Raw genomic sequence first — 15675 nt, forward strand, 5'->3', positions numbered from 1 at the left:
GGGGGGTTTTGTGCCATCTGGGCATTTTATGGCCTTCAAAACTGTGATAGGTAGTGAGGAGTGAAATCAAAAATTTACGCCCTTAGAAATCCTGAAGCGGTGATTGGATTTCGGGGCCCCGTATGCGGCTAGGCTCCCAAAAAGTCCCACACATGTGGTATCCCTGTACTCAGAAGAAGCAGCTGAATGTATTTTGGGGTGCAATTCCACATATGCCCATGGCCTGTGTGAACAATATATCATTTAGTGACAACTTTTTGTAATTTTTTTTTTTTTTTGTCATTATTCAATCACTTGGGACAAAAAAAATTAATATTCAATGGGCTCAACATGCCTCTCAGCAATTTCCTTGGGGTGTCTACTTTCCAAAATGGGGCCATTTGGGGGGGTTTGTACTGCCCTGCCATTTTAGCACCTCAAGAAATGACATAAACTAAAAGCTATGTAAATTCCAGAAAATGTACCCTAGATGGTGGACGCTATAACTTTTGCGCAAACCAATAAATATACGCTTATTGACATTTTTTTTACCAAAGACATGTGGCCGAATACATTTTGGCCTAAATGTATGACTAAAATTGAGTTTATTGGATTTTTTTTATAACAAAATGTAGAAAATATCATTTTTTTTCAAAATTTTCAGTCTTTTTCCGTTTATAGCTCAAAAAATAAAAATGGCAGAGGTGATCAAATACCATCAAAAGAAAGCTCTATTTGTGGGAAGAAAAGGACGTAAATTTCGTTTGGGTACAGCATTGCATGACCGCGCAATTAGCAGTTAAAGCAACGCAGTGCCAAATTGTAAAAAGTGTTCTGGTCAGGAAGGGGGTAAATCCTTCCGGGGCTGAAGTGGTTAAACTGCTAAGAAAGCTGGAGTATTTGGGCCTGATCATAGACACAGCCCAGAAAAGGGTGTTCTTGCCTCCGGCAAAGATCAGCTCCATACGAGAGCTGGTGCGGATGGTCAGGTCAAAAAGAGATCCCTCCATTCGTCTTTGCATGAGGTTGTTAGGAAAGATGGTAGCTTCATTCGAAGCAGTTCCCTATGCACAGTTCCATTCGAGACTGTTACAAAACAGTATCCTGTCTGCTTGGAATAAAATGATCCAAGCTTTGGACTTGCCAATGTGGCTGTCCCCAAGAGTGTCCCAAAGCCTCAGTTGGTGGTTACTAACCCAGAATCTGCTGAAAGGGAAATCCTTCAGACCAATTATCAGGAAAGTAGTAACGACAGATGCCAGCCTTTCAGGCTGGGGAGCAGTACTAGAGAAGACGAATGTCCAGGGACAGTGGTCAAGGACCGAAAGAGCCTTGCCCATCAACATATTAGAGATTCAGGCAGTGCGTCTGGCTCTGAAAACCTGGACTTCCAGGTTAAAGAATTGTTCTGTCAGGATCCAATCCAACAATACCACGGCTGTGGCTTATATCTATCACCAAGGGGCACCAAGAGTCTCCCAGCTCAGACAGAAGTGAACCGTATTCTAACTAGGGCAGAAAAGAATGTCCCATGCCTATCGGCAGTTTTCAGTCCAGGAGTAGAGAATTGGCAGGCGGACTACTTAGGTTGCCAGCAGTTATTCCAGTAGCACCAGCATGGCCCAGAAGGTCATGGTACGCAGAAATCGTAAAGATGGCAGTGGAGGGTCCATGGCCCCTCCCACTAAGGCCAGACCTGCTCTCACAGGGGCCGATATTCCATCCTACTTTACGAACGCTAAATTTAACGGCCTGGCTATTGAAACCCACATTCTGAAGAAACGTGGCCTTTCCAGGTCAGTTATCTCAACTTTAATTAATGCAAGCAAACCAGCTTCCAGAACTATATATTATGGAGTTTGGAAGGCTTATGTTTCCTGGTGTGAATCCAAGGGTTGGCACCCTCGAGATATATCATAGGCAGAATTCTTGCCTTTCTACAATTAGGCGTAGAGTCTCAGCCAAGGGCCAATTCTCAGCCTTATCGATTTTATTTCAAAGACCACTTGCTACGCATTCTTTAGTCCAGGGTTTTATGCAAGGGGTGATGCGGGTTAATATGCCAGTTAAATCACCCTTGAGCCCTTGGGACTTGAATTTAGTTTTGTCAGTGTTACAAAAACAGCCATTTGAACCGATACAGCATATTCCCTTAGTCCTTTTGACAAGGAAGCTGGTATTTTTGGTTGCTATATCCTCAGCAAGGAGGGTTTCAGAATTGGCTGCTCTTTCTTGTAAAGAGCCATATTTGATTATTCATGAAAACAGAGTGGTGTTATGCCCTCGTCCAGGCTTTTTGCCAAAAGTAGTTTCAGGTTTTCACCTGAACCAAGATATTGTCCTGCCATCGTTTTTTCCAAAACCATGTTCCAGGGAAGAAAAGTCACTACATTGTCTTGATGTGGTGAGAGCAGAGAAAATCTATTTAAAAACAACTGCTCAGATTCGTAAGACTAATGTCTGTTCTGCCAGAGGGTCCTAAAAAAGGACAGGCAGCGTCGAATTCCACTGTCGCTAAGTGGATTCGACAAGTGATAATTCAAACTTATGATTTAAGGGGCAAGGTTCCCACTTTTCAAGTTAAGGCGCACACTAGCAGAACGATTAGTGCTTCTTGGGCAGTGCGTCACCAGGCCTCCATGGCTCAAATCTGCAAAGGCCGCAACTTGGTTTTCAATGCATACATTCCCAAAATTTTATCAAGTGGATTTAAGGAGGAATGAGAATATCGCCTTTGGGCGCAGTATAAGTCCTCGGTTCTGGAGGTGCCCTACGGGTTGTGTCTCCCTCCCCTCAAGTAGCATTGCTATGGGACGTCCCATTAAGTCATTACTTAAGGCTCTGTGTCCCATGATGTAAGATAAAGAAAATAGAATTTTTATAACAGCTTACCTGTAAAATCCTTTTCTTGGAGTACATCATGGGACACAGAGGTCCCGCCCCTCTTTTTATGGGGTTTAAGTATATTGCTTGGCTACAAAAACTGAGGTACTCCTGGAAGGAGGAGGGGTTATATAGGGGAGTCAACTTCCTGTATTGGGTATACCAGTGTCGACACCTGAAGGTGGCCCATAACCCATTAAGTAATTACTTAAGGCTCTGTGTCCCATGATGTACTCCAAGAAAAGGATTTTACAGGTAAGCTGTTATAAAAATCCTATTTCTTACCGTATATCATGGGACACAGAGCCATAGTAGTTACTATGTGGGTTATAGGCCATCTTCAGGTGATGGACACTGGCACACCCTAAGATAAAAAGTGCACTCCCTATATAACCCCTCCCACTACTGGGAGTATCTCAGTTTTTTCGCCAGTGTCTGAGGTGTTGGTCACGATTGAAGATGTGCTGTGCTGAGCTCCACTGGAGCAATCCTAGCTATGCAGCCAGATCCATTCAAGGTGTCTTTTAGGCCGAATTGAATGGTACCCAGGCCTTGTGTCCAAAGAAACAAGGTCTTTGCTTGTAAACGCTCTCTTTTTAGAAAGCTGGACCCCGAGATCCAGTAGTTTTGGTTTTAAGGCCATAAAGTTTTACTGGCAGTGGTGCTATTACAGGTCCAGGATTGTGGGTTTCCCTGAAAACCCTCGGCTCCTGAAGGTTTGTTAATGGAACCCACCGTGAAGGGTGAAGATTGGGTCTGTTGGTTTTACCACAGAAAACCCTGCGGCGGGAAAGGTAAGTGCAGTTTTCTAAGAAATTTTTTAATTTTCTTATGAAATGTCTCCTTTAGTTAGTAAATGTTGTCATGCCTATGTGTCACCACTGGGGGTTGTATGGAGCACATACCTTCTCATGCTTCCTCAAGAGACACGCTGTGTCGGAGCAGCAGGCTTCTTTCCTCTCCAGCCGGCAGCAGACCTCTGTTAAGTCTGGGGGGGTCTTTTCTCTTCTCCAGACACCCTCCACTTGTGCTGTATTCTCCCCCTCTTCACAAGGAAGAGCGTTGGGAGAAAGAACGAAAAAAAAAAACATTCAGCACGCCGCTACTCGGCAGCTTCCAGGCTCTCTCCACGCCATGTTTTTTCCCCTCACATGTCGGTCCTGTAGGATCAGAGGCCCACGCTCCGCAGGAAAACTCTCCGCAGGGAGTGGAGCTTAGCACTGTGTTGGCATCCTCCAACATCCAGCGCAGATATGTGTTTTTTTAAAAGCACCATTATTACTGCTTAAGCTGGTGGAGGGATGCAAGAGTGTAGAGGGGCCTGAAAGAGGTTGGTGACACAAGCAGTCTTTTTGACACATTTACTATTGCATCAGGCTGAGCATTGATAGCAGCGGCAGTGGCTGACTATTGCTCAAGCAATGGATGCGATTTCTTCTGGAGTACGTTTGCTTTGTTCATCAGGCTATGTTCAGAAGGGGGGGGTTGAAACACTCCCCCCCAAAAAAAAGGCGCGAAAAGGGTCTCCCTCAAGCTCTGGAAAACCTACTCTACAAATGGCATCCTCCCCTGAGAAGGGGTGGCTGGTCAGAGTGAGCATCGGGGCCATGAAATATTTGCAACTGTTTTCAGCACTGCAGCCCCTGTTCTTTTTTTACTCTTTCCTCAGCCATGGAAGGTTTTAAAAAAAAAGTTTATCGACTTTAATCGCATCCCAGTGTGGTCAAGATGCGATAGGTTCTCTTTCATTTTCCTAGGACCCTCAGACTGAGGTACTAGGGGCAGGAGAAGACGATTCCCTCAGGGGACTGTGTTGAGGCTGATGACTCCTCTTTTGAGGTGTCAAATGTGGGAGAGTCAGCATTCACAATCTGTAAGATTGATGGTACAATTTCTTGCTGAATTTATTTATCTACATTTATGTACCCTTAACTGAATGTTTGGGTTCGCTAAAGCCTCCTCAAGCTGTGCATGCTTTTTCCTGTCCATTCTTTTTTTGGAAAAGTTTTTTTGTATCTGAAGGATTACCCAGATAAGCATTATTTTCCTTCTAAAAGTTTTTCACACTTTATCCTATGGTAGAGAAAATTCACTGAGTGGGGTATATCAGCAGTTAAGTTTGACTTGTCCAGCAGACAATACTCAAATACTTAGGGATCCAATGGATAAAAGGTTGGAATTCCTATTAAAAGCTTTTCTCTCTGGCTGGTTGAGTGTCTTAGCCTGCGCTGACAGTAATTGGTTAATCGCCGAGAAACCAGTTTAAACAGGTGTTCAAGGTTGTCCTGCTCAGCAGGTCCAGGAGGCAGCTTTATGTTTGCAATAGTTGCTATGACAGACTCTATCCTTTGGGCCTTGCGCCCTTCGCTAAGCGTCATGCAAGAAGCTCCTGGCTAGTCTTCCTTTTTGTGGTGAAACAGCTATCTGGGGATATTTTGGAAGATCCAAAGAATTTCTAGTAAGAAAGATACCCCCTTTTTGTCACTTAAGTGAAGGAGAAAATGTATTTTTTTTCAAAGTTCCTTCTTCCGTGCCAGGGGCATCAGCCTCCAGGCAGTCGCAACGGCTTCAGTCGTCAGGTTCAAAGGGTAATCCTCAGGGTTAACCCCAGGAACTAAAGAGGTCTTAGGGGAGGAAACCTACAAGGTACTGAGGCCTCCTTCCGCTTGCTCAATAAGGAGAATTTTTTCTGCAGTTCTCAGGGATCTGGCAAAAGGAGTGTCAAGACAAATGGGGGACTTCCTTAATAGCTCCAAATGTACAAACTGGAGTTCCAAGAGTTTCCATCTCCTCATTTTCTCAGATCAAACGTTCCTAAGGATCCAGAGAAAAATAAATCTTTCTCTCAAGCATTGGGCCATCTTTTGGCAAAAACCGTTCATGATGGCCCCCATGTAAGAGCAGAGGTTGGGGTTTGGTTAAGTCCAAATGGACATTCTGGATCTCAAAAGATCTAAAATTCAATTCCTGAATATAATATCTTTTTTTGCATGAAGTCAATCCAATCTGTTATCTCCATCCTACAAGGAGGAGAACTTCTGGCGTCAATCGACGTCAAAGATGCATATCTCCATATGACTATTTCCTCGCTCACTAGTAATATCTTCTTTTAAAGTGGAAAATCTTCATTTTCAGGGTGTAGCTCTGCTTTCCGATCTAGCTGCTGCACCTCGAGTACAAAGGTTCTGGCTTCTTTTCTAGCCAGATTGAGTGCCCAAGGTATAACGATTATGGTTTACCTATCTCTTCTTATTAAACCAGTCGGTAGCCCGCTTAGACCAAAGTATGGTCACCACATTCAACTACCTGGAATATCTAGGTCGGATTCTCAACCTAGAAGGAATCTTCTTTAAAACCATGAAGAAAATACTTGGGTCTGATCATAGGTACACCCAGAAAAGGGTATTTGTACCTCCAGGCTAAGATCAGTGCCGTAAAGGAACTGTTTTAGATAGTCAAACCATGATGATTTTCTCCTATTCAACTTTGCGTGAGGTTGTCGGGAAAGATGGTGGCTTCATTCAAGGCTGTTCCCTATGCTCAGTCTCATTCTAGACTGCTGCAAAACATTATTCTATCGGCTTGAAACAAGGAGTTCAAGCTCTACATTCCCAATATGTCTGACTCCAAAGCCTATAGCCACATCACCCTGATAGCACTCGATCTCATCTGATCTTGGAGGCTAAGTAGGGTTGGGCCTGGTTAGTACCCGGATGAAAGACCACCTGGAAATACCAGGTGCTGTAGGCTGGGTGCGCGGAGCCTCAGTTTATGGTTTATATCCAAAAAGTCTGAAAAGGGGAAAATCCTTCCTTCAGTTACTTGGGAAATAGTAACAACATATGCCAACCTTTTTTGTTTAGGTTGGGGGACAATCCTAAAAGAGGCAGCTGTCCAAGAGAAGTGGCCTAGATCAGAAATGGCCCTTCCCATTAATATTTTAGAAATTCAGGCAGAACTCTTGGTCCGGAAGGCCTGAACGTTCAGTTTAAGGTATTGTCCTGCTAGGATTCAATCCGTGTATGCCACAGCAATAGCCTATATTAATCACCAAGGGGGCACAAGAAGTTGTGTGGCCCAGAGAAAGGTAAATCTTATCCTATCTTGGGCAGAAAACAGTGTTCTTTGCCTATCGGCAGTTTTCATTCTAGGAATAGAAAGTTGGCAGACGGACTACTTGAGTCGCCAGCAGTTGTTCCTGGGAAAATGGTTCCTTCACCCCGATATCTTCCTGTCAATATGTCAAGGATGGGGGATCCCAGACATATATGTGTTTTTGCATCCAGAATCAACAAAAAAGATTGACAGCTTTGTGTCAAGAACAAAGGATCCGCTAGCATGCGGAACGGATGCCTTGCTATTCCCGTGGATTCGGTTCTCACTGATTTGTGCTTACACTCTTATTAAGCCTGCATCCACGACTTCTTCACAGGATCAAGCAGGAAGGGAAGTCATTGATTCTTGTGACCCCCAGCGGCGTCCAGGAAATCTTGGTATGCAGAGATTGTAAAGACGGCAGTAGGGAACCCATGGACCCTTCACAGCCAGACCTTCTCTCGCAAGGTCCGGAGTTCCATCCTACTTTACAAATGCTAAATTTAACAGTTTGGCTATTGAGGCCCACACTCTGAAGAAGCGTGGGCTGTCAGGTTCGGTAGTTTCTACCTTGGTTGATGCAGAGCCGGCCTCCATGGTTATATATTATGGAGTCTGGGAAACATATGTCTCCTGGTGTGAAACCAGGAGCTGCACCCCAGGAAATATGTCAAGGTAGAGTCCTTGATTTTTCTGCAGATGGGGTGAGAAATAAAGCTGGTCTTGAGTGCTTTCTAAGGACAGGTCTCGGCCTTATCGGTATTATTTCAATGACCACTTGCTTCGCATTCTTTGGTCCATAACTTTATTCAGGGTTAACACGGCTTAATCTCAGGTTAAGTAACCCCTGAACCCTTAGGACTTGAATTTAGTTTTGTCAGCATTACAAAACAGCCTTTTTTTGGGCCGATACGACATATTCCCTTGGTCCTTTTTTGACAAGGAAAACTATTTTTTCTGGTAACCATATCTCCTGCAAGAAGGGTATCAGTATTGGCTGCTCTTTCTTGTAAAGAGCCATATCTTTATTGTTCACAAGGATAAAGTAGTATTGCGTCCTCATCCTAACTTTTTATCAAAGGTAGTATCAGGTTTTTATCTAAACCAGGATATTGCTCTACCGTCTTTTTTCCAAAACCCTGTTCTTTGGAAGAAAAGTCACTACATTTTTCTGATGTGGTGAGAGCAGTCAATGTCTACTTAAAGGCGATTGCTTAGATTCGGGAAATGGATGTTTTAGTTCGTGTTGCCTGAAGGTCCTAAAAGAAAGACAGGCAGCATCAAAATCTACTATTCTAAATAGATTCGACAAGTAATCGTTAAAGCTTATGGTTTAAAGAGGTGGATTCCACCCTCTCGGATCAAATCGCTTTTCTCTAGGGCTGTTAATGCTTCCTGGGCAGTGCATCACCAAGCCTCCATGGCTCAAATCTGCAAGGCCGCAACTTGGTCTTCAGTCCATACATTTACCAGATTCTATCAAATAGATGTAAAAGGTCATGAGAATATCGCCTTTGGGCGCAGTGTACTGCAGGTTGCCATATAAGTCCTCTAGTTTCTTATTGCCCTGCTTTTTGTTGCGTCTCGCTCCCTTTAGTTGGCATTGCTATGGGACATCCCACATAGTAACTACTATGGCTCTGTGCCCTGTGAAGCACGATAAGAAAATAGGATTTTTAAAACAGCTTACCTGTAAAATCCTTTTCTTTGAAGTACATCACGGGACACAGAGGTCCCTCCCTTCTTTGGTATACACGTGTATTGCTTTGCTACAAAACTGAGATACTCCCAGTAGTGGGAGGGGTTATATAGGGAGTGCACTTTTTATCTTAGGGCGTGCCAGTGTCCATCACCTGAAGGTGGCCTATAACCCCCATATAGTAACTACTCTGTGTCCCGTGATGTACTTCAAAGAAAAGGATTTTACAGGTAAGCTGCTTTAAAAATCCTATTTTTTGTATGTATTCTTTCGTTTCTGAGCATGCGTAGTCTTGCTCTTACAATTTTTTTTCGTATGAAAACCATACTATTTAAACGAAAATCGGACGTTGAGTTCACATACGACAAAAATTTTATAGTCTGCATATCCAGCTTTTGTCATTCGAAAAACCGGAATCAGCTGTCGAAAGCACCATACTAATATTCCGAACATCTGCAGATCGTTCATCGGATGAAATTTTACTTCAGATTTTCGTATCGTGTGTAAGGGCCTTTACTCGTGTTTGAAGGAAGAAAACTGCTGACTATGACCCTAAGAACACCATCCCAACAGTGAAGCACGGAGGTGGAAACATTCTGCTTTGGGCCTGTTTCTTTGCTAGAGGTACAGGCTGACTTTGCCACAATGAGGGGCCATGTATTTTAAAATCTTGGATGAGAGCCTTCTTCTCTCAGCCAGAACACTGGGTCGTGGGTGAGTCTTCCAGCATGACAATGACCCAAAACATAGCGCCAGGGAAACAAAGAAGTGGCTCATAAAGCAGCACATTAAGGTCATGGGGTGGCCTAGCCAGTCTCCAGACCTTAATCTTATAGAAAATGTATGGAGGAGCTGAAACTTCGATTTGCCAAGCGATAGCCAAGAAACCTTAAGCCTCGGTTCACACCAGAGGCGGCACGACTTGCAGGTCGCCTCACCGAGGCGACCTGCACACGACTGCCCGGGCGACTTGCAAAACGACTTCTGTATAGAAGTCTATGCAAGTCGCTCCAAGTCGCCCCCAAAGTTGTACAGGAACCTTTTTCTAAGTCGGAGCGACTTGCGTCGCTCCCCTTAGAACGGTTCCATAGCACAGAATGGGAGGCGACTTGTCAGGCGACTAGGTCGCCTGACAAGTCGTCCCTGTGTGAACCGAGTCTGAGTGTTTAGAGAAGATCTGTAAAGAAGAGTGGACCAAAATCTCTTGAGATGTGTGCAAACCTCGTAACCAACTATAAGAAACGTCTTACCTCTGTGCTTGCCAACCAGGGTTTCTCCACCAAGTACAAAGTCATGTTTTGGTTGGGGATCAAATACTATTTTACTCACTGAACTGCAACTCAATCGATTACATTTGTATCATGTGTTTTTTCTGGATTTTTGGTTGATATTCTGTCTCTATCATTTAAAATACACCTACTGTATAATAAAAATTATAGACCCTTCATTTCTTTGTAAGTGGGCAAACTTACAAAATCTGCAGGGGATCAAATAATTATTTTCCCCACTGTAGGTATTTCATATATATAGGTGTTTTTAGCAGTTTGCCTGAAGTTCAATTTTAAAGGGGAGGTTTAGCTAAAATCAAAACCATAAAAATCAGCACAAGGGACATAATTTACAGAATAATGCACAATGTTTGTGCACCCTTTTGTTCTTTCTTCTCTTTTGACAGTTAGGACACCCCTATCCCTGAGGGCAGCCTCGGCCTGAGGCATTATCCACCACGAACTCTAGTCCACCTGGTAACTCATTTGTGAGCAGGAGTGTTTGTTTTCTGCTAACATAATTTACAGTTAGTAGGATGTGTCCCTTGTATGGCTACTTCTTTTTCTAGGTGAATATTTCCTCCATCATAACTACAGCTTCTATGAAGCTATGAATGAATTCAGTCTATGAATGGGGGGGGGGGTGGATGGATGATTGATAGCTCCGCCCTCGATCCTTTGTCATTGATAGAAGTTGTAGTACAGTTTCTATGAATGGTGGATTTGGCAGGAAAGGGTGGGTATGGTCAAGCTCTCTTGATGAGAGCTCCTGACAACCCTGTAGTTGTACCAACCCCCACTGCACCAGAAGATTGAGGGTGGGGGGACTAGGACAAAGAAAGATTTTGCTTAAAAGAAAAAGAAGCAGCACAAGGGACACGTCCTACTAACTGTAAGTTATGTCCCTTGGGATATAACTATGTTAAAGATAGCTCCCTCCCCTCTTAACACCTACAGTATACGAACTACCCTGTGTATTAAAGTTGTCTATACTTATCTTATGTTCAGGCTGCTATGGGTCAATCACATGATTAGCTCCCATGCTAGCTAGCAGGGGCTTCAGGGGACAGGAGGGATTACAGACAACAGATAGGCCATAGTAACCCTATGGGTGACATCACTGCTCAGGCATAACCAGCTGTTGTTGGAGCGCTTTCTCCTCTCCCCTGAAGCCACTGCTGGGTGACACAGGGGAGATCATGTGACCAGACTGGAGTGGCTGGAATACAGGTAAGTATAGAGATCTTTCTTACACAAGTTAGAATAGGTGCTGGGGGCGGGGATTTTTAAGCATATATATATTTTTTTTTGTTAACAGTGTAGGTTTTTAAGCATAGTTGGGTAAAGTCTGGAACTACTTTAACTCTTTAGCATCTATCAGAAAGTGAAATACTAGTTTTGGATGCATTGGCCATTTCCTTTACAAAATAGTTAGAACCCACAAAAAGATGAAGATTTCGGTTCCTTAGCCGACAGGTCATAGAGTACATGAGTTCTGTCTGCAGGTAACCAGTAAATTGAAAAATAGGGGAAAAAAATACAAAAGAAAAGGGTTGCCATAGTTACAAGGGAAAATAATGTATATCTTTGTAGAATGAAAGAAAAGACAGTAGGGATTACTGGTTTATTATAAAGGAATGGTGTCTTAAGAACAAAGTCTTATTCTACAAAGGAAGATTTAAGACACAGCAGATAGTTATTACAGATGCCAGCACAGATCACGCGTTAGGGTCCAAACAACCTTTTGAAGTTGGATCTATAATAATACTTGATTAAAGCAGTTTTGAGAAGCACTTTCACTTCTACACCTTCGAAAAGAAAGAAAATATTTTAAAGAAAGAACAGAAAAATGTGATACATTTAATATTTGTTATCTGTCATACAAAAGCTTAGGAGAAAGGACTTTCAATATATTTTTTTTACATGCTATTTCTTTTATATTTGTTGTAAGTATATATTCTTCTTTCTTAACCAGTGCATTTTTGGCTGTTTTATGGAGAATGAAATGTATCCTGGAAGAAAAGTGGTAAGGGGGAGAGCGTCAGATGGAAGGAAGGGGGCATCCTGTGTGGAAAATAGTAAGGAAGGCTGAATAGGATGACATTAGAGGGAGGCATGGGATGTGGTAAGAGTGGGATCAGATGGAAATGGGTAAAGGTTGGAGGGAGGACACATTGTATAGAAAACGGAAAGAAGAGTACATTGTAGGAAAGGGTAAAGGCATTTGCATGTGATTAAAGTACATCTAAACTAAAATTGAAAATTGTAATAAAAACTTAGAAAAGTGACGGCAGAAAAAGACCAAGTAGTCCTTCGAGTCTGCCCATTTTTTTTTCGGTAACTTTATTGCCTGGGTATAGATCTGTGTTTGTTCCAAGGATGAAGCTATTTACTGTTGACTGTCTCACTACCTTACCTCTGCTGGAAGTCTATTCCAAGAATCAGGTACCCTTTCAGTAAAATAATACTTTCTAAGATTCATTTTTAACTTTCCTTCAGTTAGTTTGAGGTCATGTCCTCAATTTTGGTTTCATATGGAAAAAAAACTGCCTTCCTGAACCTTATTCATCCCATTGATGTATCTCAAGGTTTCACTGATGTCTCCCCTTTCCCTTCTGTCCTCTAGACTGTACATATATGTTTTATCCCTCAGACCTTTTACCATTTTTGTTACCCATCTCTGGACTAATTCTATTTTATCAATATCTTTCTGTAAATAAGTTCTCCAAAACTGGACACCGTATTCTAAATGATATCTACAGTATCTCACAAAAGTGAGTACACCACTCACATTTTTGTAAATATTTTATTATATATTTTCATGTGACAACACCGAAGAAATTACACTTTGCTACAATGTAAAGTAGTGAGTGTACAGCTTGTATAAAAGTGTAAATTTGCTCTCCCCTCAAAATAACTCAACACACAGTCATTAATGTCTAAACCGCTGGCAGCAAAAGTGAGTACACCCCTAATTAAAAATGTCCAAAATCGGCCCAAAGTGTCAATATTTTGTGTGGCCACCATTATTTTTCAGCACTGCCTTAACCCTCTTGTGTTCACCAGAGCTTCACAGGTTGCCACTGGAGTCCTCTTCCACTCCTCCATGACGACATCACAGAGCTGGTGGATGTTAGAGACCTTGCACTCCTCCACCTTCCATTTGAGGATGCCTCACAGATGCTTAATAGGGTTTAGGTCTGGAGACATGCTTGGCGAGTCCATCACCTTTATCCTCAGCTTCTTTAGCAAAACAGTGGTCGTCTTGGAGGTGTGTTTGGGGTGGTTATCATGTTGGAATACTGCCCTGCGGAGCAGTCTCCAAAGGGAGGGGATCATGCTGTGCTTCAGTATGTCACAGTACATGTTTGCATGCATGGTTCCCTCAATGAACTGTAGCTTCCCAGTGCTGGCAGCACTCATGCAACCCCAGACCATGACACTCCCACCACCATGCTTGACTGTGGGCAAGACACACTTGTCTTTGTACTCCTCACCTGGTTGCCACCACATATGCTTGACACCATCTGAACCAAATAAGTTTATCTTGGTCTCATCAGACAACAGGACATGGTTCCAGTAATCCATGTCCTTAGTCTGCTTGTCTTCAGCCAACTGTTTGTGCATCATCTTTAGAAGATACTTCCTTCTGGGACAACAACCATGCAGACCAACTTGATGCAGTGTGCAGCGTATGGTCTGAGTACTGACAGGCTGAGCCCCCACCCCCTCAATCTCTGCAGCAATGCTGACAGCATTCATATGTAAATTTCCCAAAGACAACCTCTGGATATGAGGCTGAGCACTTGCACTCAACTTCTTTGGTTGACCACGGCAAGGCCTGTTCTCAGTGAAACCTGTCCTGTTAAACTGCTGTATGTTCTTGGCCACTGTGCTGCAGCTCAGTTTCAGGGTCTTGGCAGTCTTCATATAGCCTAGGCCATTTTTATGTAAAGCAACAATTCTTTTTTTCAGATCCTCAGAGAGTTCTTTGTCATGAGGTGCCATGTTGAACTTCCAGTGACCAGTATGTGAGAATGAGAGCGATAACACCAAATTTAACACACCTGCTCCCCATTCACACCTGAGACCTTGTAACACTAACAAGTCACATGACACCAGGGAGGTAATTGGGCCCAATTTGGACATATTCACTTAGGGGTGTACTCACATTTGTTGCCAGCGGTTTAGACATTAATGACTGTGTGTTGAGTTATTTTGAGGGCAGAGCAAATTAACACTGTTATACAAGCTGTACACTCACTACTTTACATTGTAGCAAACTGTAATTTCTTCAGTGTTGTCACATGAAAAGATATAATAAAATATTTACAAAAATGTGAGGGGTGTACTTACTTTTGTGAGATACTGTATATAGGGAAATCATAATATATTGTAGCTTACTAGTCCTTGGTGTGGTGGCTGCATTTATTTTCTTCTTTAAAGCTGTTTTGCTTTCTTTTCACCTGGTACTCCTGAAAATAATACACTTCCTGGCCCTAGATGTCTATGTCACTCCTCCACTATTTCTATGAAGGGAAGCGGGGTTGTCACCCTAGGTTACTTCCCTGATATAGACTACAAACATGTCTGTATCTCTTCATCTACATTACATGGGGGGATTGGTAGATTACAGAAGATAGCTAGAAAGGAAGAATTTCTTTGGTGCATTTGGCAAGATCAGCTGGTATTTTCTGGATTTGCTGGAAATGCTTTTGGAGAGAAAAAATAAATCAAATGGAGCCACCACATCCAAGAAAAAGCTGCAGTATAGGCACATTGAATAGGAATCCAAATTCAAAGAGAGTTGGGAAGCAGGGTGGTAAGGGAGAACACAGAGATTGTACTGAATGATTGGGGGAGAAGGAACACGAGAAAGCTGGGGAGTAAAGCTTACATTTTAAATCCAATAAATATGTAAAGCTTGCAGACAACAACCATGAGTAGTGGCCCATTACAACCATATAATCATAGTATTCTGTAATCAGAACAATGAAAGGAAATAAATAAGTGTAACCTAAGAGCAAACATTTTATATAATTCAGTATATCAGTCCTTAAATGTGGTGGATGCATTCATTTCCTTTTTCAGACTTTTTTTCTTCAATTTCTACAAATAGCACAGCTGCTGTGCTAGCCTGACAATTGTATCTATAGAGAAGCAGCATAGTCATCCTAAGTTGCTCTCTTGATTTGGACTGCAGAACCCCTCTAACAACACAAAGAGGTGTTTCTGTAGTTCAGAAAAGAACTGGTGAAAGCAGATAGGACACTGAATTTTTGGCAAGATCAATGGGGATTAAAAGAAGAACATGAAGTGGGTGGACTGGTAGGGGAACAGATTAGATAGACACCACATCCCAAGAATAAAACACAGTAAAACAAGACAACTCCAAGCCCCATTCCATGTCTTGAGGTACAACCGAGAGCTGGTCTCTGCTTGATTAATGTAATCAGGTAAAGAAGCAACCCATGCATATCAACCTCCAGCTCTTTGAGCCCGGGTTCACACCATAATGCACTGCGGACCGCACAGGAGCGCTGTGCGTCCCTGTTCACCGTTTCAGGGACGAATCAGGGCCGATTCTATGCCTGAATTCGGCCCTGAAACGCAACCAAAGACGCACAGTGTTTTTGTGCAGTGCGCACCGCAGCCGCACCGGAGATATGTGAACCGGCTCCATAGGGAGCCGGTCACATTCTCCTGCTATGCGAATTAGATGTGCGGAAACGCACATCTGATTCGCATAGG

The 15675-nt window shown here is 42.9% G+C and overlaps 1 pseudogene; it reads left to right on the top strand.

Annotated features, from left to right (window-relative positions):
* The first annotated feature begins 6493 nt into the window (after window positions 1-6493).
* Window positions 6494-6612, top strand: LOC141146334 (5S ribosomal RNA; annotated as a pseudogene).
* The last annotated feature ends 9063 nt before the right edge of the window (window positions 6613-15675 follow it).

This window comes from Aquarana catesbeiana, linkage group LG05 (assembly GCF_042186555.1).
Source record: "Aquarana catesbeiana isolate 2022-GZ linkage group LG05, ASM4218655v1, whole genome shotgun sequence".
Classification (NCBI taxonomy): domain Eukaryota; kingdom Metazoa; phylum Chordata; class Amphibia; order Anura; family Ranidae; genus Aquarana; species Aquarana catesbeiana.